The sequence below is a fragment of the Neopelma chrysocephalum genome, unplaced genomic scaffold (assembly GCF_003984885.1).
Source record: "Neopelma chrysocephalum unplaced genomic scaffold, ASM398488v2 Primary Assembly neopelma1_69, whole genome shotgun sequence".
NCBI lineage: Eukaryota > Metazoa > Chordata > Aves > Passeriformes > Pipridae > Neopelma > Neopelma chrysocephalum.
In genome coordinates, this window is record NW_020897729.1 from 10,082,016 (window position 1) to 10,103,663 (window position 21,648).

At 44.7% G+C, this 21,648-nt stretch overlaps 1 long non-coding RNA gene across 1 annotated transcript; it reads right to left on the minus strand.

The window, feature by feature from the left end:
- Positions 1-275: 275 nt before the first annotated feature.
- LOC113968895 lies at positions 276-19,536 on the minus strand. The gene is made up of 3 exons (XR_003534670.1): positions 17,938-19,536; positions 2,033-2,188; positions 276-1,667 (listed from the first exon to the last, which is right to left on the minus strand). It is a non-coding gene; the product is annotated as an uncharacterized LOC113968895 (long non-coding RNA).
- Between the last annotated feature and the right edge of the window lie 2,112 nt (positions 19,537-21,648).

Below are 21,648 nucleotides of genomic sequence, written 5' to 3' on the forward strand. Positions count from 1 at the left end.
CTAGAGAAGGAAAGGCTCCAGGGAGACCTGAGAGCCCCTTCCAGAGCCCAAAGGGGCTCCAGGAGAGCTGGAGAGGGACTGGGGACAAGGGATGGAGGGACAGGACACAGAATGGCTTCCCACTGCCAGAGGGCAGGGCTAGGTGGGATATTGGGAAGGAATTCTTGGCTGGGAGGGTGGGGAGGCCCTGGCACAGGTTGCCCAGAGAAGCTGTGGCTGCCCCTGGATCCCTGGAAGTGTCCAAGGCCAGGTTGGAGCAACCTGGGCCAGTGGAAGGTGTCCCTGACCATGGCAGGGTGTGGAATGAGACGGCCTTGAAGGTCCTTTCCAACTCAAATCATTTTAAATTCTATAGATCTGTTTTCCACTCACTTAGCAATGCCAGGGTTTTATTTGTCTCCTTTTGTTCTGTTTTTAACAGTTTTTAACAGTTCAGTTCTTTAACAGATACTGGAGGTTGGTCACAGGAAAACATTCCTGTTTTTTCCCTATTATTTTTTTGGGAGGAAAGCTGAGAGGGGAGCTGCTTCTGGTGCTTTCAGAATCTAGCTGAGACAATAAAACTTGCAAAACTGCACCTACCTCACTCCCTGATGGAAAGCTGTTTGACCATGATTGCTCTTCACCTTCCCCAGAGGGTGCATGGATCACAACAAACCCAAAACACCAGAAAAACAAATCAGAAACAATCAGAAAGCAGAAACTGGAAATGCAGGTTCTAGGTGTTGGTTGGGCACTGGTACAAACTGCACCTCACTGATTTGGGAAGCCACTGCTTGGACACCTTAGGGGACAGCAGAGGCAGGAGTTTCACCAATTCCACATCCCTGTGGAAGCAGAGCCAGGAGACAACCAGCTCCTTGATTTATCTGAAGTCTTCCCAGCCTTGTGTTCTGCCAAAGGCACTCAAGCAGGAGCAGGAGGATTAATGGCTCTGCACAGCAAAGCCTCTCCTTGGCACTTGTCATCAACCCCCACCTCCCACCATCCCTCCTGCCACCCCAGTGCCAGTTCCCTGCCTCTCCCTGCACCAGAATTCCCATGAAACACTGGGAGATCTTCACTGGAATCACCTGCAGAGGGGATGAGAAGTCTCAGGGGCTGCATTTGGAGAGGCACTTTGGTCAGCTGTGCTCACTGAAAGGAAATCCCTGGAAAAGCAGCACCTCTGTGACCAGGAACCTTCACAACACGCAAAGATTTGCCACTAAAAAGTCCTCATTTATCACAGGCTCCCAAAGGTGGTGCTGCAGTGAATATCAGAGGTATAACGTGCCTCTAACATAACAAATTCATTGTCATCCTCCTTTGATTGCAGCATTAACACCAAAAAAATATAATCAATTACTCCTTCCATTTTTTAAGAAACTCAAGGGTTTCTCTGCGTGGAACAGAAGGGCACTGCAGGATCTCAAACTCCTTTTACATCAGCCATAGGAATTCTGATTTTCCCTGGCAAATGCTGAATTGTTGGAGGCATCTTTTATTTTAGGAACTGGCAGCATCTCTCAGACGTTAATTCAGGAGAATTACCCTGAGAAAAGCAACACTGGCCCTTTTTTGAGGTGAGCCCTGGACACATTAAGTGCTTTGCTCGAGGCCAGGAGTGAGTCACTGGGAGAACCATCACCCACAGCACATCCCTCATGCTGCTGCCACCACCAGCTCTCAAAAAGAAAGGGAATAATTAATGGGAGTCTCAGAATTCATATCAGAATTTCAAGAGTTCATGGTCTGAGCCCATTAGAATATGTAAGATCCCTCCAGCTATAATTTATGTGAATATTGTTCACTACACATTCTCACATGGCCACTTTTTTCTTTTGGGAAAGTCTCCAAAGACTTCCACAAATATATTCTTTTTCATGCTAAAATAACTCCAGATTACACTAAAAGACAGTGGTGCTGAATTAGCTCAAAAACAAACCTAATGCCTTGAAAAATCCACTAAACCCCAAGTCTTCAGGACTTCCAGAGGCCAGGAGGTGCCACATCAGCCACTTCACATCCCTAAAAAGCTGAAGTTACTCACCAATGTGAACAAGGGTCAAGACATTTCTGGGGCCCTCATCACAATTGGATTTGTTTTTCACTCTCCTAAATGAAAATTTTCGATGTAGAGTTGTCATTTGCAGGGGATGTTTATGGATCATTTACTAATAGTGTATGTTCTCTTCTCCTTTCAGCTCTAAAAAAAGGAAATTGTTGGTTATGATTCATTGGTCAGACCAATGCAAATGCTGCCCTTTAAACACAGTGTGATTAATGTAACAGTTCACTTCAGAAATAAACAAATATTCAGTTCCAGAGGAATTTCCCATTGTTTTTATAACACTTGCAGCAATATATAAACAAGTCAGAAGTATCTCAGAAACATTTTCAGCAGTAATTGCCATATGTCACTATTAAAAATTATACTAATTCTTGCTCAATTGCAATAATATGAAATATTTTAACAGGAATAACACTGGAATGTCAGTCTGGTTGGTTCCTAGCCTCTGCATGTTGGGATTTTGAAAGGTTTTTAAATTATTTTAGAAAGGGTAGGCTAAAATATGGAAATAAGTCCAAGGCACATAAAGCAGCTCAATTAATTTCCCTGGGTTGCTGAATTGGAGGATTTTGAATAGAATTTGGTTGTAGGGGGAAAAGAAAAAAAGCAGCATCGCCCAAATCCATCAATCTTCACACACAGGACAAAATCACTCTGTTGTACCACCTCATATTCATCATCTGTGTGGGGACAAGCAACTCATCACTCTCCTTGTTCGGCGAGAGATACAAAATAATACCTGGACTCCTGAGAGTGGTTTTGGGACACTTTGTAATGTTCCCAGGACAAGGATGGCAATTTTTTACATGGAAATGCAATGTTAGAGACACTTGGAATGCACAATTAGCCAGGGCATTCCATAATTTGGCTGCCAGCAGGGAGGAGGAGATCCCTTCTCCCAACACTGGGATGCTCCTGTGATGCTCTGAAAACGTCCCACAGTGCTGGTGCTGCAGGTGCTTGATGTGACAAACATCCTTTTGTCCTCACAACCCACCTGCAACTCCAGTTTGGGCTTGATAACGGGCTTAATTTTTCAAAGGTGGCTCCACTAAACCAAACCTACTTCTAAAACTGCCTGGGGATGCCCAACCACATCTATCCCTGCAAACCTCTTGGAACAGTCACTCTGTTGGGACAGGGAAGGGTTGGCTGAGCTTGCAGCCATTCCATCAGTAACTCCAAATGCCACAGGCAGCTCTTGGATGCCAGACCTGCAGGAGACACCACAGACACCTCAATAAAGTCACACCAGACACCAGCCACCTCCTTTTTGTCAAGACTTCAAGTGCTGCAGGTGATGTCCTACACTGATGGACATAACACTCGGCTCACTCACTCCTTCATCATGGAAAACACCAAAAAAAGCCCAAAAAAGGCTGGAGGTGCTGTGTCTACTTCTGCAGGAATCTACTTCTGGAGGAATCGCTGCAGGAAGACTTGGACTGGCAAGATGCCACGAGCCCACAGTCACAGCTCTGGACAGAGGTCCGAGGAGAGGCCAAATAACATGTTTTCCATGCCAGGGAGATTCAGAGTGAACACATCAATCTTTAATGCTGGAGCACAGGGTAACATCTTCTTTGATTTATCAGCTTGGGCTGTTGCTTTTCATTTAAGGGGAGTTCAATTTAATCTTTTGAAGTGCAGGAAAAGGTACAGCAGCAGCCTAAAAAAAAACCAACTCTGTGTGGTTTGACACCTCAGCACATGATAGGATACAGAGAAACCTGCCTGCCCTTGCTGCACATCTCCTGGAATTTCTGAAGAAGAAAGGACAGAGCAGAAAACTGTCAAGACCATGAACATGTCTCAGTGCTGGAGGTCAGTGTTGTCACATTCATCCAAACCCAGACTGAGCATCCTGGTCTCCCCAGTGACCTCAACATATGGCTTTGCTCAGGGAAGTCCCACTGCCTGAACATGAGGTTGCATTAATATTTCAAATCAAAGTTAAGCTCTAGTCCTTCAAGAGAGTTTCCACTCACTTCTCTTTGTGTACTTGGAAAACCAGCATTAAACTGCTTTCTTACCCAGGCACAAGTGGAAATCATGGATTCACAGGATGTGCTGAGCTGGGAGGGACCCACAAGGATCACCCAGACCAACCTTCAGCCCTGCACAGGCCCAGCCCCAGAGTCACCCCATGTGTTCCAGAGGATCATCCAAACCCTCCTGGAGCTCTGGCAGCCTTGGGGCTGTGCCCACTGCCCTGGGGAGCCTGGGCAGTGCCCAACCAGCCTCTGGGGGAAGAACCTTTCCCTGAGATCCAACCTGAGCCTGCCCTGACACAGCTCCAGCCATTCCCTGGGTGCTGTCCCTGGTTCCCACAGAGCAGAGCTCAGTCCCTGCCCCTCCTCTGCCCCTGCCCAGGGAGCTGGAACTGCAGTGAGGTCTCCCCTCAGTCTCCTCTTCTCCAGCTGAACCCACCCAGTGCCCTCAGTGCCCTCACACGCCTTCAAATCAAGGCCCTTCCTCATCCTGGTTTCCCTCCTTTGGACGCTCTCTAATGGCTTCAGATCCTTTTTATAAATACGTCCCTCTGTGCTCTGCAGCTGCAAACATGTTTTGACCTCTTCCACCCATCACTTGATCCATCTCTGCCCATAGTTCTGCAGTTCAGACCCACAGGACCTACCAGCCCCTCACTGTGCTGAGGGGTCTCAGTCAAAACGATGAACGACACCAAGAAGTGTTTTGGGGAGGAGATCAATCACCATGAGACAGGACAAGAGGAAACGGCCTCAAGCTGTGCCAGGGGAGGGTCAGGTTGGACACCAGGAGGTTCAGGTTGGACATCAGGAGGAATTTCTCCCTGGAAAGGATTGTTAAACATTGGAAGGGGCTGCCCAGGGAGGTTTGGAGTCCCCATCCCTGGAGGTGTCCAAGGAAGGCCTGGCCGTGGTACTCAGTGCCCTGGGCTGGGGGACAAGGTGGGGATGGGGCACAGGGTGGACTGGATGACCTTGGAGGTCTTTTCCAACCTTAATGATTCAGTTAAAAAATTAAACCAGCTGAATTTCCTAATGTAAATTATCCACCCTTTACCTGAGCCCATTGCCATCCTCCTTTCAACTCTTTTATCAGCACTGTGACACAGCAGGGGAATAAAACACGTGAGGAGACACCAAATCAGGCTTCCAGTTGTCCCCAGCAATTATAGAAACTGCCCATTTCCTTAAATTTAAAACTTTACAGCATTCTCTGAAGATCTGACCAATCTTTATGATCAATTCATAGAGCAAAAGCTAGAAATATGTATGTGTATGATCCCTATCTCCTAATGCAGGCAGCTTTCCAAAAAACCTTTGCTATGAAATTCAACTAATTAAGTCATTTCCAAGGTACAATATTGCCTGGAAGAAGAAGTTAATGAAATGAGTATATGAACCTTTAGCTAAACTCCATAGTTTAGGAAAGAATTTTAACCTGTCATCAGGTCAGTCTGAAATTATTCATGTTTAAGGCTAAAATCATTCTGAATTAGCCTTAAGTTAATAATATGGGGGATAAAGGCTTTTGTTCATCTTTTTGAGCATAAGAAGGAAATCCTAGAAAAACTGCAGTGGAATTTTCAGTTTAATTTTTTTGTGATGGCATTTCCTAGAGGAAAGACAAACCATACAAACCCTGTCTTTGATCTGCTAAATTTCATATAGAAATATGTCACTAAACAGTCACAAAAATTAATCTTTTTTGCATCCAGAGTGATTTATGCCACGCAGGCTTCTGAGATGGATATCTTGACACTATATACAATGCAGCAAAGTCAATTTGATCAACTAGATTTATCATTCAGCAATTCTGATCAATTCTGAAGGTACTTTGCCCTCAACAGTCCATTTTCATCTGAACTATTTCTTATAATCCACAGCTTTGTGCTTCCACAGCAGCTGCACAAGAACAAAGCCCTGCTCAAGAAACATTTCCTTGCAGGACATGTAATTATTAAATTGGATTCTAATTACAGATCATAAATTACAGACACTTCTTTAGAGAGAAAAATACCCAGAATGCTACAGAGAAATTCAAAGCCTATTTATGAAGTTAATCTAAGAGCATTTTGGTTAAAAAAAAAAAAAAAAAGAAAAAAAAGAAAAGGAGCAATCTTGGGATCAAATCATGACTTCTGTATGAATTCCATGTGATTGTGTTAGGATGCTGTTTGACACTAGTGTACACAAATATTACTTACTATTAAAATATATAGAAACATATGTCACTTGTGTGTGTCCCCAGCAGCCAGTTGGCCTTTCCTGGAGGAAGAGGAATGAAAAGTGCCTCTGAATATGTTCTTTCTATAGAAGGACAGACATCAGTGTGCAGCCAAAGCCCTCCAGGAAAGCCTCAGCTCTAACATCAGCTCCCAAAAAGCAACTGTGAGCCAAGGAAAGATTAAAGAGATTGAAGCAACCAGCAGATCTTGGTGCTGGTTCCAGCTGAACCCACACCACGGGAGCAGTGCCCTGGCAGCAACCAACAACTGGGTGCTGAAGCAACAGGCACAGAAATGCAAAGCCACAGCGTTGTGGTTGTCCAGGATCAAGGCTGGTGGCTCAGAACCAGAGGGAAGAGGGAATGGGGCCTGTGGAAACCTGGGCTTTGGCTCCAGACACCTTGGGAAGGAGCCCAGGGCTCACCTGGGCTGGCTGTGCCAAAGGCATGAACGGGTGGCAACCCACAAAGCCACACCCACAGGTGGCCACAAACCCACAGGTGGCCATCAAAAACTCACACATGGTCACCACAAACCTACAGCCACAGGTGGCCACCACAAAGCCACAAGTGACCATCACAAACCCACATGTGGCCATCACAAACCCACACGTGGCCATCACAAACCCACACGTGGCCATCAAAAACCCACAGGTGGCCATCAAAAACCCACAGGTGGTCACCCACAAACCTATACCCACATGTGGCCACCACAAAGCCACAAGTGACCATCACAAACCCACACGTGGCCACCACAAACCCACACCCACACATGGCCACCACAACCCCACACGTGGCCACCACAAACCCACAGGTGGCCACCACAAACCCACAGGTGGTCACCACAAACCCACAGGTTGCCACCACAAAGCCACAAGTGACCATCACAAACCCACATGTGGCCATCACAAAGCCACACGTGGCCAGCACAAAGCCACAGGTGGCCACCACAAAGCCACACCAAGAGGGCTGGGATGGACAAGGAACGGTCCACCCTGAGTGATCCCACCAAAGACAGACCATCCAGAGCACAACTGGTCCAGCCAAGCGACAGAAACCTGGTTGGGGCCTTCATCCCCTTGTCCAGAAGCATCAGCTTCACGGTGCCACGAGGAATTGCCCTGAGCAGGTGGATGGTTGTGGCCAGGGGGGCACCAGGGTGGAGCCCTCCCAGCTGCACCACTTCCCCCAGTGGGTTTGGAGGAGCCCACCAGCCCTCTGGTGCAGCAGGGCTTCCACGTGCTCCCAGAATCCCAGGATGGGGCAAGCTGGAAGGGCACACAGCGGGTCACCTGGTCCCTCCTGGTGCATCCCAGAGCACATGGCACAGGGCTGTGTCCAGAGGGTTCTGGAACATCTCCCCAAAGGGGACTCCATCCCCTCTCTGATCTGTTCCAGCATGCGGTCACTGAACAGAAAAAGTTCTTCCTCGTGTCCAGGTGGAACTTCCTGGGCAGCAGCTTCTCCCTGTTGCCTCTCATCCTGTTCTTGGCACCACTGGGAAGAGCCTGGCTCCGGGCTGGTGATATTTCTGGAATCTGCTTTTTCCAGTCAGCTGGGAGGAGACCACCAGTCCTGTGGTGCAGCAGGGCTTCCACGTGCTCCCAGAATCCCAGAGTGGGGCAGGCTGGAAGGGCACACAGTGGGTCACCTGGTCCCACCTCCCTGCTCCAGCAGGGCCGTCCCAGAGCACATGGCACAGGGCTGTGTCCAGAGGGTTCTGGAACATCTCCCCAAAGGGACACTCCACCCCCTCTCTGATCTGTTCCAGCGTGTGGTCACTGAACAGAAAAAGTTCTTCCTTGTGTCCAGGTGGAACTTCCTGGGCACCAGCTTCTGCCTGTTGCCTCTCATCCTGTTCTTGGCACCACTGGGAAGAGCCTGGCTCCGGGCTCAGTGATATTTCTGGAATCTGCTTTTTGCAGTCACTGTGAAAGCATCTCTGCAACAGCTGTGCTGGAAAAGGAAAGAGGGGAGAGGATCCAGCCCACTGCATTCCGTGGATCTTGCCAGGCTTTGTCTGGGGTGGCTGAAGCAGGGAATGGAATCAGAGCTGGCTCCAACAGACCCCTCACAGCATCTCCAACCCCTAAGGATGAGGAGAGCCTGTGATACAGTTAATAAGATTTTGCTGCCATCTTCTGATCAAAACACATCACAAGGGGAGAAATGCAGCTGTTTGGGCAGCTCCATGTCCCCTGTGCCTGGGAATGCACGTGTTCCCACGGGAAACCAGGCTCCTTTGGCTCCCATTGGATAAATTATTGAAATTACTGCTCAAATTTCCTGCTCCAGACTTCAAACTCCCCAGGCAGAAAACATCCCTGTGTGTACTCTGGCATACCCATCAGTGCTCAGCAGTTAAACACCATCATATTGTGCTTAATAATAAGTGTTTTAATAATCAGAATTCCTCTCTCTTCAATATCCAAAGATCACTGGTCACTCTGAGGGGGTAACTTTAAATCTGAGGCATGATGGTTCATGAGTTTTCTTCAAATTTGTGTTTGTTCTTCTCTGAAAATAGGTTAAATATTTAATGTCTCACTTAATGGGACATTTTCCCGTTGGTAATTCTTGGGGGAAAAAAAAGAGGGACTTTATATAACATGCAGAAAAATCACCCTACCATTAAAATAAACTTCTTGTGAGGGTAATGATGAACAACCTACTTCTCTTTGGCATCACAGAGGCACAAACCTTGCTCCCTTCTCAAATGTACCACACACAACTTCAGCTAAAACTGACACAAAACAGCCCAAGTGGAGCAAGAACTGTTCCCTTCCAGTGCCTTGAGCTGCAAAGTTTTTTCCAGGATCTCAGAATTTCTGTTTTTCTGAGCCACAATATGAATCAGATCCTTCCATTTCTGTTCTAGTCCTGCTTATTTTACCCTCGTTCCCCATTCCTTGTTAAAGATGAAATCAAATTAAATAACTCCTTTTTAAGTTGAATGTCACACTAATAACACCTAAGAATAGAAGCCTCTGAGGGGTTTTCTCCCTTCTCAGAATCATGGAATGGTTGGATTGGGTTGGGACCTTAAAACTCATCACATTCCACCCCCTGCCCTGGGCAGGGACACTTTCCACTAGCCCAGGTTGCTCCAACCTGGCCTTGGACACTTCCAGGGATCCAGGGGCAGCCACAGCTTCTCTGGGCAACCTGTGCCAGGGCCTCCCCACCCTCAGAGGGATGAATTCCTTCCCAGTATCCCCTCTGGCACTGGGAAGCCATTCCCTCTTGTCCTGTCACTCCATGCCCTTGTCCAAAGTCCCTCTCCAGCTCTCTTGTAGGCCCTCTCCATGCACTTCACTGCACTTGAGATAAAATTTAAATCCCCTCGTAGGTGCTTGTAAATCATTACTGTTGTGTCTCAATGTGTCATTTAAAACTCAAATTAAAAAAAAAATCCTTTTTTACTTGCATTAATTCTTTCCTCATGGAGGAGGAAAGAACTGGAGGAAGAAATTTCCACTTGAACTTCAGTGAACACCTTCATTTATCCCAGGGGCAAACACAGATCTGAGGAGAGCATTTGTGAGGTGCAGCCAAGTGCAGGGTGGTCCCATGAAGACCCCCAGCCTTCACCAGCGCAGAGAGGAACCTGGATTTATCAGGGAAACTCAGGAATAACCCAGGCCCTTCCTCTTTTTAACAAAGTCTCAGTCATCAGCTGAACCTGCCCATGAAATGCTGCTTCCAGACACAGATCTCTCTGGGATTTTAAAAAGCCAAGCCATTACCAGCGTAATAAAATGTGTTTTATGACATATAGAAACAACATAATTAATTTAGGAGAGGCTGTTTGACTTTCCAGCTGATTTCCCTTGTTAATTGGGATAAAACCTTTGTGACCACAGCTCCTGACCCACAGACAGGCCAACACTGGACAGAGCTGGGAGAAACTCTGATTTCAGAGAAATTTGAGAACATGAAGATTTACATCTCAATTGCAAATTTGGGCAAGAGAAAAGATCTCTTCCAGCCTTGTTTCATGAGTCTCTGGAGAAGAGCATTGCAAGGTGTGTGCATGTCAGATTGAATCAATACATGATGTACTCTGGGAGCTGGCACGAATTCCAGGTGTACTTCAGTCCATCACTTTGTTCCTACCAGTAACACATGCAGTTCCTTCTGATTTCCTCACCAGATACCACCTAGAATGGACAGGTGGGGATTTGTCCTAAGCCAGGATAAACTCGCACAGAATAAATCACCATTTTCTCCTCAGCAATGAGCTGCACGACATCAGACTAAATTTAAATGATAGAAATAATCAGAAATCCATAATATCCCGTGATTATTGCCAGGCCTTGTTTACTGCAACAAATCTAATGCCATCTGATTAAATTTTAGGATGTTTACATATCATGTATTTCCTCAAACATCAGAAAATGAGATGGACTCTCCAACAGAAAATGAGAAAGGAATGCAAACCCATTGATTCCAAATGTAGCAGATTGCACTGTTTGCTGTGGATGTGGATCCCAAACACTGTCCTGGTCATACAACACACCCAGAGTTAACTGGCTCACATCTTGAGATCTCAAGTGGTTTCATTTAATATATTTATTCCACTGCATCATTGATTGATATTTCTTGCATAATTGCAATTTTTTTAAGAGTTTAATGCTTTTAATTCATCTATGCAGAATGGTTGGAGAATTAAGGCATGAAAAGTCACGGCCACACAGGCACAGGATTCCTCACCAGGGTTCACACTCCAAACCCACCTTAGATGAATAAAGACCACAGCTGTCAATCTGCTCAAGAGCTCCAACATCACATGAACCAAAAACAAATTACCCCACAACTGTGCCCAAACCAGGATGACTTTATTGAGCTCGATGGGTTAGACTTTTTATACTTTGATTAAACACAAACAAGTATATTAATAAATAACCCATGAGCCACCTCATTTGAACAAGCAGGATCACAAGAGTTCCTTGTCTGTCTGAAACCTCCTCACCTTGTTCATAGAATCCCAGAATGGTCTGGGTTGGAAGGATCTTAATCCAGTTCCACCCCCTGCCATGGGCAGGGACAAGTTCCACTATCCCAGGTTGCTCCAAGCCCCATCCAACCTGGCCTTGGAATCCCCAGGGATGGGGCATAAATAAGTCCAACCACCATTAACAGAACCAGCAATCACAGTCAGTGTCTTTGAGCACTTAATCTACTCAACCTGGCAGCTCTTGAATAGTTTATACTATAAATATTGCACTTCACCATTTCCTACTCCCCAAAATCCCACGTTGAGTAAAAGAGATTCACTTCCCATGACTGATGTTCATTCTTAACCAACCTGCTGAGAAAGGTGCCACATCTAGACAATGGTTTAATGTCAGAACTTAAAAAATAAAATAAAATAATTCCATGCAATCTCTCTCTGTCTGTGCTGTCTTTCAAGGTTACAAATAATCAGAAATACCGAGGTGTTCTCCTTAAGGAACATTTCCCTCGTCCTTGATCAAAGGACTGATAAACTTAGTTTTCCATCACAAGATATTTCAATCTCTGCCTGTGTGCTGCCTTAAAGCAGCCAGAAACTTCTGTCTTGTCTGCAAGGCTTCAAGAAAGGCAAATGAAAAATTCATTGGGAGTCGGAGACAACCCACTTGGGGAACCACGAGACACGGCACCACACAACCCGTGTCTCAAAGCAGGAACAGAGCAATGTGCTTCAAAAAAAAACCACCTAAATCAAGATTCCCTGAAAAACTGAGAGACAGCTGATCAAACCTCCTGCAATAAATGCTGATGAACAAGTGATAAGTGAAGTCTTTGCTTCGTTCTCTGGAAGAAGGCACAGAAATGAATCCATGGACTGTCAAGTTCCATGAGAAAACATGTGGTTTCAACCTAATAATGCAAATGTGCCCTTATTTTGAAGCAATTAAAAAGTGGCATTGGTAGCTGACAATTTATATCAAATTTGCCTATATTCACCTAAGGCTTTCCTTTTAAATTGATTTCTTCCTATTCTCTGTGCCACTCCTTAGCTGAATCCTGAAAAAGCTCTTTTTGCACTGCTGTGGTCAGGAAAATCACAGCACAAACATGGGTTTAGACATATTTAATATATTTCTTTTAAGATACTTAATATATTTCTCTTGCTGATGCCCACAAATGAAAGTTTCTCTGGGATTTTTCCCCCCCTTTGTCCTGGCAGCTGAAATGAGCCCAATCTGACAGCTCTGTCCCTACTCCACAACTTTTCCTATGATGCCTTCAGACCAATTCTGGGAGAAAATTCAATGACACCAAATCACCATTTAGGCTTCCAGCAACATTAAATCATCATAAATACTTATTAATTAACATTCCCTCAACGATGCTGAACAGCACCAACTACACACAACATGGCAATGTTTCTCCTGAATTCATGATTAGCAACTATAACCTTCCTGCTCCTCAAAATACACTTAAAAAAACCTCTTTTGCCCCTTTTTTTCCTTTTTTAACTAAATTCAGAAATGGAAGCCTTTCCTAAAATTGCAGTGATACTTCCACAGTGATTGTACCACAATAAATGAGCACGAGAGACAAAATAAACAGCAGCCAGAGGCTGAAGCAGAATTTATCAGGATCAGTCAGTGGTGCAGAGAGCCTGGAGCTGTGGCATTAACCCCTCCTAGAGCAGATTCAGCATTTCAGGCAGAAATTAAGGTAATTATGGTTATAAAGAAAATTTACTCTACTGGAAGTTCACAAAACAGTAGAAAAAAATGGCAAATTTGGGGAGAAATCATCTTGGTGACTCACAGAAACAGGGATATTTATCCACACCATATTTCAGAGGTGCCCAAAATGCTTGGACTTGGTCGTCTTTGCCCAGATTTCCTATCTCTGTGTCCCTGTTATCCCAAAAATGAGGGTCCTCACATCCCACCCCGTTCATGGAGTCATCTCAGGCAACACAAACCTGGTGGATTTAGTGCAGCTGATGCACATTATGCTGAAGGTCTGAGCCCAAAAATACCTTTTATCCCTAATTTTTGAAAAATATTTATTAATATGTAGGAAATTAATGGTCTTATAATAGCACAGTTAATTACTAATATTTTTTCAAATTACTGAAATGTCATTAATGCTTCTCAACAACGAGTCAAGACAAATGGTAGGAGACATTATTAGATGTCTTGTCCAGAATGTTGTGAAGATAATGATGAATAGATGTTCTCAAGGGTGTAAAAATATAAAAATCTCTTGGTTAGTCCTTAACTATAAGAAGAAAACAAACTTCTAATGGATTTTGACAGATAATGAAGTTGCAGACATGAGAAAAAATTAAGTGGTATTTGTCTTTGATGAATTACTACTTGAGTGGTACCACAGCCTAATTTTACTGGTGAGGTTCCTCCTTGATAAATCACTTTGTCATGGCATATAAATGAAAGCAAAATGAAGAGGCTTAAAATTAAGAAGTCTTTATGAATATTTGGGTGTAGTAGATAAATGGATATATATCAACACAACTAAAATCAATAATTCCATTAAAATGTAAAAGTGAGGCCTTATTTTCTCCTTCACCCGACGTTCAGTGGGCTGGAGGTTACTTCTTAAAATATAGAAATGTAATAAGTTGAAAAGATATTAGAATTAGGGCACTAAAATTGTAATTATTTGGGTTTAGGACACTTTTAATGAGCACTGCAGCCTAGCTGTTAGAATCTCAGCAATCCAGACAAAACAGTGCTGGTGTTCTGCTGTCTAATGTTAAATCAATTCCCAAAAATGGGTTTGAAAATGAAACAAAACTCCACGACTGAGCTGCAAGACCCGGAGCTGCAAAGCCAAAATCGATGGGATCGAGGGCTCTGCAGCTGGAACTGTGCCCAGCCCAGCTCCCCACACCACAAATCACTCCCAAACCATTCCTGGTCACAGCAAAGGCTCCTGTTTTCCTCTGTGAGGAGTCACAGGAGTGACACATCCCTGAAAGCCCCGGGGAAGGTTCACTGGAGAGAAATGGGCATTAAAGCAACACGATGGGTAACGCACACACTTAAACATGGGGAGGTGAATTCCCTTCTCCTCTTGTTTTTTTCCAGGGCTGTGGAGTAAATATGCCACAGAAAAACCTGGATATGTGCCCATCAGGGTGTGTTTTAACTCCCAAAATTGTAAGAAAGCACACTCAGCCCAAATGCCACAGGGTGAGGGATGTGGGGGATGTTTCCACCCTCCACCCGTGGTGGTTCATGCCCCTGTGAGAGGCTGGAATGAGCTTAACTGCAGCTTGATGGGGCATGAAGATCTTTATCCCAACCTGCCTAATCATCCTCCTCCCTATCCCTGTGGATAAAACCTGCCCATGACCTCCAGGTCAGTCCTGTAGCAGCAGCTAAACCCAAGCAAACAGCAAAGGACTGGGCAGTGGGGGCAAAACCCACCTTGCACTGGTTGCACTGGAGCACTTCCAGGAAAACAGCCACTTCCTTTGGGATATTTTAGCTCTGATTGCCATAAGGCTCCTTCTTCTCATTCTCCCTGTCTCCACGCTGCTTCTCCCATCTCAAAGTCTTTGCCAGCTTCCTCCAGCCAGAGTTTCCCAGCAACTCCCTTCTCCCCTACAATTCCAAAGGCACGGAGTGACAGAACAAAGAGGAGCGGCTTTAAACTCACACAGGGCAGGGTTGGATGGGATATTGGGATGAAATTCCACCCTGGGAGGGTGGGGAGGTCCTGGCACAGGTTGCAGCCAGCAAGGGTCACACCTGCCAGCATCATCCCACTGCTATTGCAGTGACAAAATAACCATAAACTGGGCCCACATGTATTTCTTTATCCACCTCACAGCTAAGAGCAAAGTCCACAAATAAATGTCACTTTAAGTCCAAAGTTAGCCTGTTGGTTTCCATTTGGTTACACAGGTGTTGAGTCCAACATTTTGGTCCTTCCAGTGGCCTCAGAAATATTAAAACCTGCAGGTTATAGCAGGATGTTAAAACCCACATGTGAACACCACACCCATGAACGAGACCTCACTCTGCACCTGCTGCTTTGAGATGCTCAGGCACACAGAAATAATCACAGCTGGGGCAGTGTTAAGATGAAACAACTGCTTTTCACCATCCCAGACCTTCTATAGAACTGCTTCCTGTTACTGGTAAATACTCTCAGCAACAAGTTTCTTTATTTTTCCTGCTGATAAATTCTCTGAGCAGCAACTTCCTCGATTTTTCCTGCAATTGAGCACATAAGTTTTCCTTCTATTTTAATTTTTGATAATGAAAAGAAGATTCCCTTTTCTATTATTTAAGTGACTCCCAAAATAACTCTGTTTTTCAGAGATGCCTGGTAGACTTTGTGTATGAACTTCCCAGCCACCAGTGAAACCATGAAAGGGAAAGTTCAGCTGCTGACGATACAAATTCAAATGGTTTCTTCCATTTGAAAGGATGTGGAGTTTTTTACAAGATTGAATTTGACACTGTATCACTAAAGTGAATATAATTCACTGTGATCTCATTGCCATTTAGAGCCAATGACCCATTCATGTGTAAATGCACAGTTAAAGGGGGGAAAAAAGTACTGCAAAGACAGACCATAATGTCATCTGTATCTAAGCAATCACTCTCATTGGGTTCCTGGGATAAAAGGAGAGGTAAATATTAAACATAAAAAGGATTATGGTTTTATCCTCATTCAGGAATGCACATTTTATTACAAAATACGTTCACTTACTGTACTTCTGTCCATCAATCCCTATCTTGAATAGATTACAAAGGCAAACCTTTAATACTGAGTCACACCTACTCTACAGATAGAAATTAAACATCCCTGTAAGGAAAAGTTTTAGATAATTTCACACATCTGCCACAAAAAGATCCCAGAGCAGGATCCCTTAGATGGGAGTGTGAACAACACTGAATATCACAGTGAAACAGCATCATCAGCTGGGTATTCCAGAGGAATTCTGAGCACAGGAATATGGAAAAGACTTGAAAGGAGTTTCCTTATATATTTATTAAACCAGATCACAACCTGAGGGTTAATGAGTCCTGCAACACTAAGGGAATGAGAAGAGACTGGTATAAAGAGTAGGTTTGGAATAAAGTCTGAAAAAATAAAGGCCAGCCCTCAAATAAAATAAACATCACGAGAGAGAGCCCAAATAAGTAAAAGCAGAAGCCCCCCACTGCCAGAATTCTGGTGTATTAGACACCGATTTGTTTATATATCCAAGTCCAAAAGTTTTTAGATCCCACAGTCCCCAGAGTGAGGAACCCTGAGGCTTCTCCTGCAATGCAAAACCTTCCCCAGTGTTGCTTTGGTTTGAAAAGGAAAAAAGAAAAGTAACCAAACAAGCCAAGGAACCACTAAAATGAGCTGTAAATAACCTTTCCCTTGTTTCAGGGGTCTTTAGATGAGATTCCAAGAGCTTTATCCTGCAAATCCTTTTCAAATCCCTTCCAAACTGGGAAAGCTCATGAAAGGGCTGGGTGGGCTTTTCCACAGCACTTTTTACTGGGAAAAAGGAAATAGTCTGAACTCAAATAAGGCTGTTTATAATCACCACTTCCCTGTCACCATTTCTAATCTAGATATGATTTTATAGAAAATTCTACACTCCCTAAAATGTGTAAAATGTATGAATTCACTGCTGGAGGTTTTTAGTCCTGCCTGGGTAGGATTGCTGCTCACTTTGTACAGTTGTAGATGATTACAAGAGTCATTAAGCAGCAGAGAAAATCATGCACACTGGCTAATTAATGTGGAATTGATTCTCCTTTTAGTTTCATTTTTTATGCCTGTTGAGCTCCACTGGAATCAATAAAGGCAAGATCAGTAAAGTCTGGAGTAAAACCCATGGAAGCGAAGGACGTCGGGCTCGGGGTTTAATGAGGAATAAAGCCCAGAGAAACAGAAAATCAAACTTCCAGCTGCATCTGTGTGTTTATTGTAATTGTACATGATCAGCATAATTCAGGACATTTTCCTCAACGTTTGCATTCAAGCCATGCATCGAAAAATTTTGAGGTTCAGTAAAAAAGTAACAAAAGTGTCCAGAGTGAGGTAAAAGGGGATGGAATTCCCAAAGACTTCAAGCTGAGGTTCCTGAGGTTTCTGTTTGTTACTCCCACCACAAAACCACTCCAGGATCTTCCCAAATTTTCCTCCTACCTGCCGAGGGTTTGTATCTCCCTCTCCTTTCATTCCCTGTTCAAATGAACTCCGAAGGCTGGAATTCTGTCCTGACAGATCTCAGGGCTGGATTAGGAAGCCACAAACCAATTTAAAAACTAAAAACAGTTTTAAAAAGAAAAAAAATTCAAGTCTTCACCCTGATATTAAAACTTGCAACAATATTTCCTCTGTTTCCTTTCTTTCCCCTTCATCCCACACCCTTCTCTGCTGCCTCACCCAAACCAGCATTTCCCAAACTTTGTTTAAATGGGATGTTTTCCAGCTGGCCCGGGAGAGCTGTGCCATGGGAAGCTGAGCTGTCACATCCCATTGTGTGACGTGACACGACACAGTTTGATGGGCAAACCTCACATGACACCACAACTCCAAGAGAGTCACTTCTCTTCACCCAGGAGCTCGTGTCACACAATCTGGGAGAGATACACATCAAAAAATTCACCATCCAGCTATTTTTTTCAGCTCTACACTCAGCCCTTGACCTTTCAGTGATGGCTTGAAATGACCAGGTTCACCTGCCATGATCTCCTCAAATGTTTTGACAACAATTTTGCTGATGGCAGGAACGAGCTGCTGCTGAAAACCAACCTGCTCTTCACAGAGATGGAGAGTTTGCCTCAGAAACTGAGGTATTTTGCAGCCTTAATGAAATTCTTTCATCCCCAGTCTTTCATAATTTGGGGGAAACAAATACAAAAATAAAAAAGTGTTGGAAAAAAACAAGACTAATTTACCAAATCTGTATTTAAGTTTCCGTATTTAGTTGGTTTTTTTACCCAAGAAGGTATTTTCTATGGATATATTCCGAGTAGTTTGAGTTCAGATTTCCATCAAAAGGTAGCCCCAGCAATTAGGCAGAGCTACAGGAATATTCCTGTCAGACATTTTGGGTGATAACCACAGCAACACATCGAGTCAAACCCTCCTCGGGGCACAGAGATTTTTTTAAATGGAAATACACCCAGAATGAGCTGCACCATTTTATTCAGCCTCCCAGCCCAGCTAAAATGTAGGAAGGGTTTTTATCCAGCCTCTCCACTTGCTTCTATATTATAGCTCCATAAACTATATTTTTGCTAAGGAGTCATCTGGAATTTATCACAGGCTGAAAATGGAGCCTGGGTAATTGGTCTAAAGAGGGTTCTTATTTATTCTCTCCATTTCTATGTTTATTATGAATTAGCTAACTTTAATCTCTCCAAATCGCACTGGGGATGTTTAAAAATCAATTTTTTTCCTTCATTCTTCTCCATCCCCAGTAATCAATGTTATTATTTTACCTCAGATGGCAATTTTGTCAGTGAAACATGATGGATCCCTGCTTATTCCTTAAGACAAATGGATGAATTCATCTCATTGTAACATCTGCAGCATCAAGCAGGATCTAAAACCCTCTACCAAGGTGTGGTGAACACCCTTAATTCTGCAGTAGGATCTTATGAAGAGCCTTATTCCCCAGGATATATCCACTGTCCTCATTGTAAGCAAGCAGGATTTTCATCAAACAGAACAACATTAAGTTGTTTGACACACTCCCGGTGACTGGAGATGTGGCTCAGATCAATTTGAGAGTATTGCCAAAAATCCCTAAAGTTTGTCTCATGTCTTGGGCTTTAGATTTTATTACATATGGACAGATAACCAGAATTAATTGTAATATATTTTTTTTTAAATCAGAACCTAAGTCAGTATTCAAAGGAAATTCTCAGAGGGTTTTTTTCCTCCCCGGGAGCAGCTTCTGACTCGCTTCCCACTAGTTATTAGTTGCTAAATTTATGACAATAATAAAATGTTTAAGTCAACCTGACTTGCAGACTGCAGCTTAGGCTGGAGAGTGTGCATTTAAATCCAGGGAAGTGACACAGAGCTGGTTATTCTGTAATGATTCCCCCTATTAATCACGAACCAAATCATGTCCCTGCTGTCTGCCTTTATTTCTCTTTGCAGAGCTGAAGTAACAGACATCAGTCCCAGAGTTAAATCCCTTTGGGTTTGGGTTCATCTGCATTTCTGGTACGTGCTGAGGGGAATAACAAACTCAGCAGATGCACCAGACTGCTCAGAAAAGGGTCATGGAATCCCAGAGTTGGAAGGGACCTACAAGGACCATCCAGTCCAACCCTCAGCCCTGCACAGGCCCAGCCCCAGAGTCACCCCCTGTGTCCCAGAGGATCATCCAAACCCTCCTGGAGCTCTGGCAGCCTTGGGGCTGTGCCCACTGCCCTGGGGAGCCTGGGCAGTGCCCAACCAGCCTCTGGGGGAAGAACCTTTCCCTGAGATCCAACCTGACCCTGCCCTGACACAGCTCCAGCCATTCCCTGGGTGCTGTCCCTGGTCCCCACAGAGCAGAGCTCAGTCCCTGCCCCTCCTCTGCCCTTCCCAAGGGAGCTGGAACTGCAGTGAGGTCTCCCCTCAGTCTCCTCTTCTCCAGTTGAACACACCAAGTGCCCTCAGCAGCTGCTCTCTCTTCACATCCCCTCCTGTCCCTGATCCCTTCATGTCTGATCAGATGGATTCACACTGATTGTTTATCAGGTGAAAAGGGGACCAGACTGTGAGCTGCACAAATATAGTCATAAAGGTAATAAAACCTCTGCACTCACAGGGTGGAGCACCAAGTACCAGGCTTGACCATGCAAGGAAATTAAAACTAAATAACAACCCTTTGGTGAGAGTTTTAGATTAGGTATTAGGAAGAAATTCTTCCTCGTGAGCCTTTGGGGAAAGGCTGGGATTGTTTGGTTGGGATTGTTCAATCTGGAGAAGAGAAGCTTTGGGGTGACCTAAAGACCTTCATCTGGGCCTTCCAGTGCCTGAAGGAGCTACAAGAAAGATGGAGAGAGACTATTTCCAAGGGCATGGAGTGACAGGACAAGAGGGAATGGCTTCACACTGAGAGAGGGCAGGGTTAGATTGGATATTGGGAAGAAACTCTTCCCTGGGAAGGTGGGGAGGCCCTGGCACAGGTTGCCCAGAGAAGCTGTGGCTGCCCCTGGATCCCTGGAAGTGTCCAAGGCCAGGTTGGAGCAACCTGAGCTAGTGGAAGGTGTCCTTGCCCATGGCAGGGGGTGGAACAAGTTGGTCCTTACAGTCTCTTCTAACCCAAACCATTCCAGTTCCAGGAAAGTGGCCCCCAGTGCCCACTCACACCCCAATCCAGGGATGTGCTGCTTATGGACAGGTTGTGAAGGAGGCAAAGGGAGGATCTGATGGAAACAAGTGGCCAGTTAATCCTAGATGGCTTCCCTGCCTTGTTGGATGGGTCAAATATCCCACAGTGACTCAGAGGCTCTGAGTCATCCCAACTGCATCACTGATGTGGCCTGCAAGAACCACCTTACACATGATGGAAATTAGACTTCATTAAGCAACCTACACACCATAATTAGTCATGTTTTATTCTATACATCAGCACTCTCATGGTCACCTGATGCTCTGCAAAGCCTCTAAAAATCCAAGGAATTCTATCCTCCCAAAACAAACATCACAGGCCCATTTTTAACACCCAAAGAGGTGTATTTCTGCAGGAGCGGGATATCATTTCGGTGTTTAATTAACTCAGTTACTTTTCAGACTGTTTAGTTGCTCTTGGAGGAATTTTCAGCGCTGAGAAATTCTCCAAAGCACCAACAACAGGAAAAGTGTTATTTCTATTTTAGGAAGGCAATCCCCAGGTGTGCAGGAAACTGCCTAAATGTTCTTAACTTAATGAGGACACATCCATCATGTGCAGGAGCTGAGGCAAAGTAGTTCTGTGTTCTCATGGAACAGGCTGCCCAGGGCAGTGGAGGAGTCATCATTCCTGGAGGAATTCAAAAGCCACGTGGATGTGGCACTTGGGGACATGGGTTAGTGAAGATGGCAGTGCTGGGGGATGGTTGGAGTCGATCTCAGAGGGCTTTTCCAACCTGAACAATTCCAAAATTCATAGAATCATAGAATCAGCTGGGTTGGAAGGGACCTCCGAGATCATCAAGTCCAACCCTTGATCCAACCCCGCTGTGGTTCCCAGCCCATGGCACTGATGCCACATCCAGTCTCTTCTTAAAAACCTCCAGGGATGGAGAATCCACCACTTCCCTGGGCAGCCCATTCCAAGGGCTGATTACCTTCTCTGGAAAGAAATTCTTCCTAATATCCAACCTAAACCTCCCCTGGCACAGCTGAAGACCCTGAGCCCTCTTGTCTTGCTGAGAGTTACCTGGGAAAAGAGACCAACCCCCCCC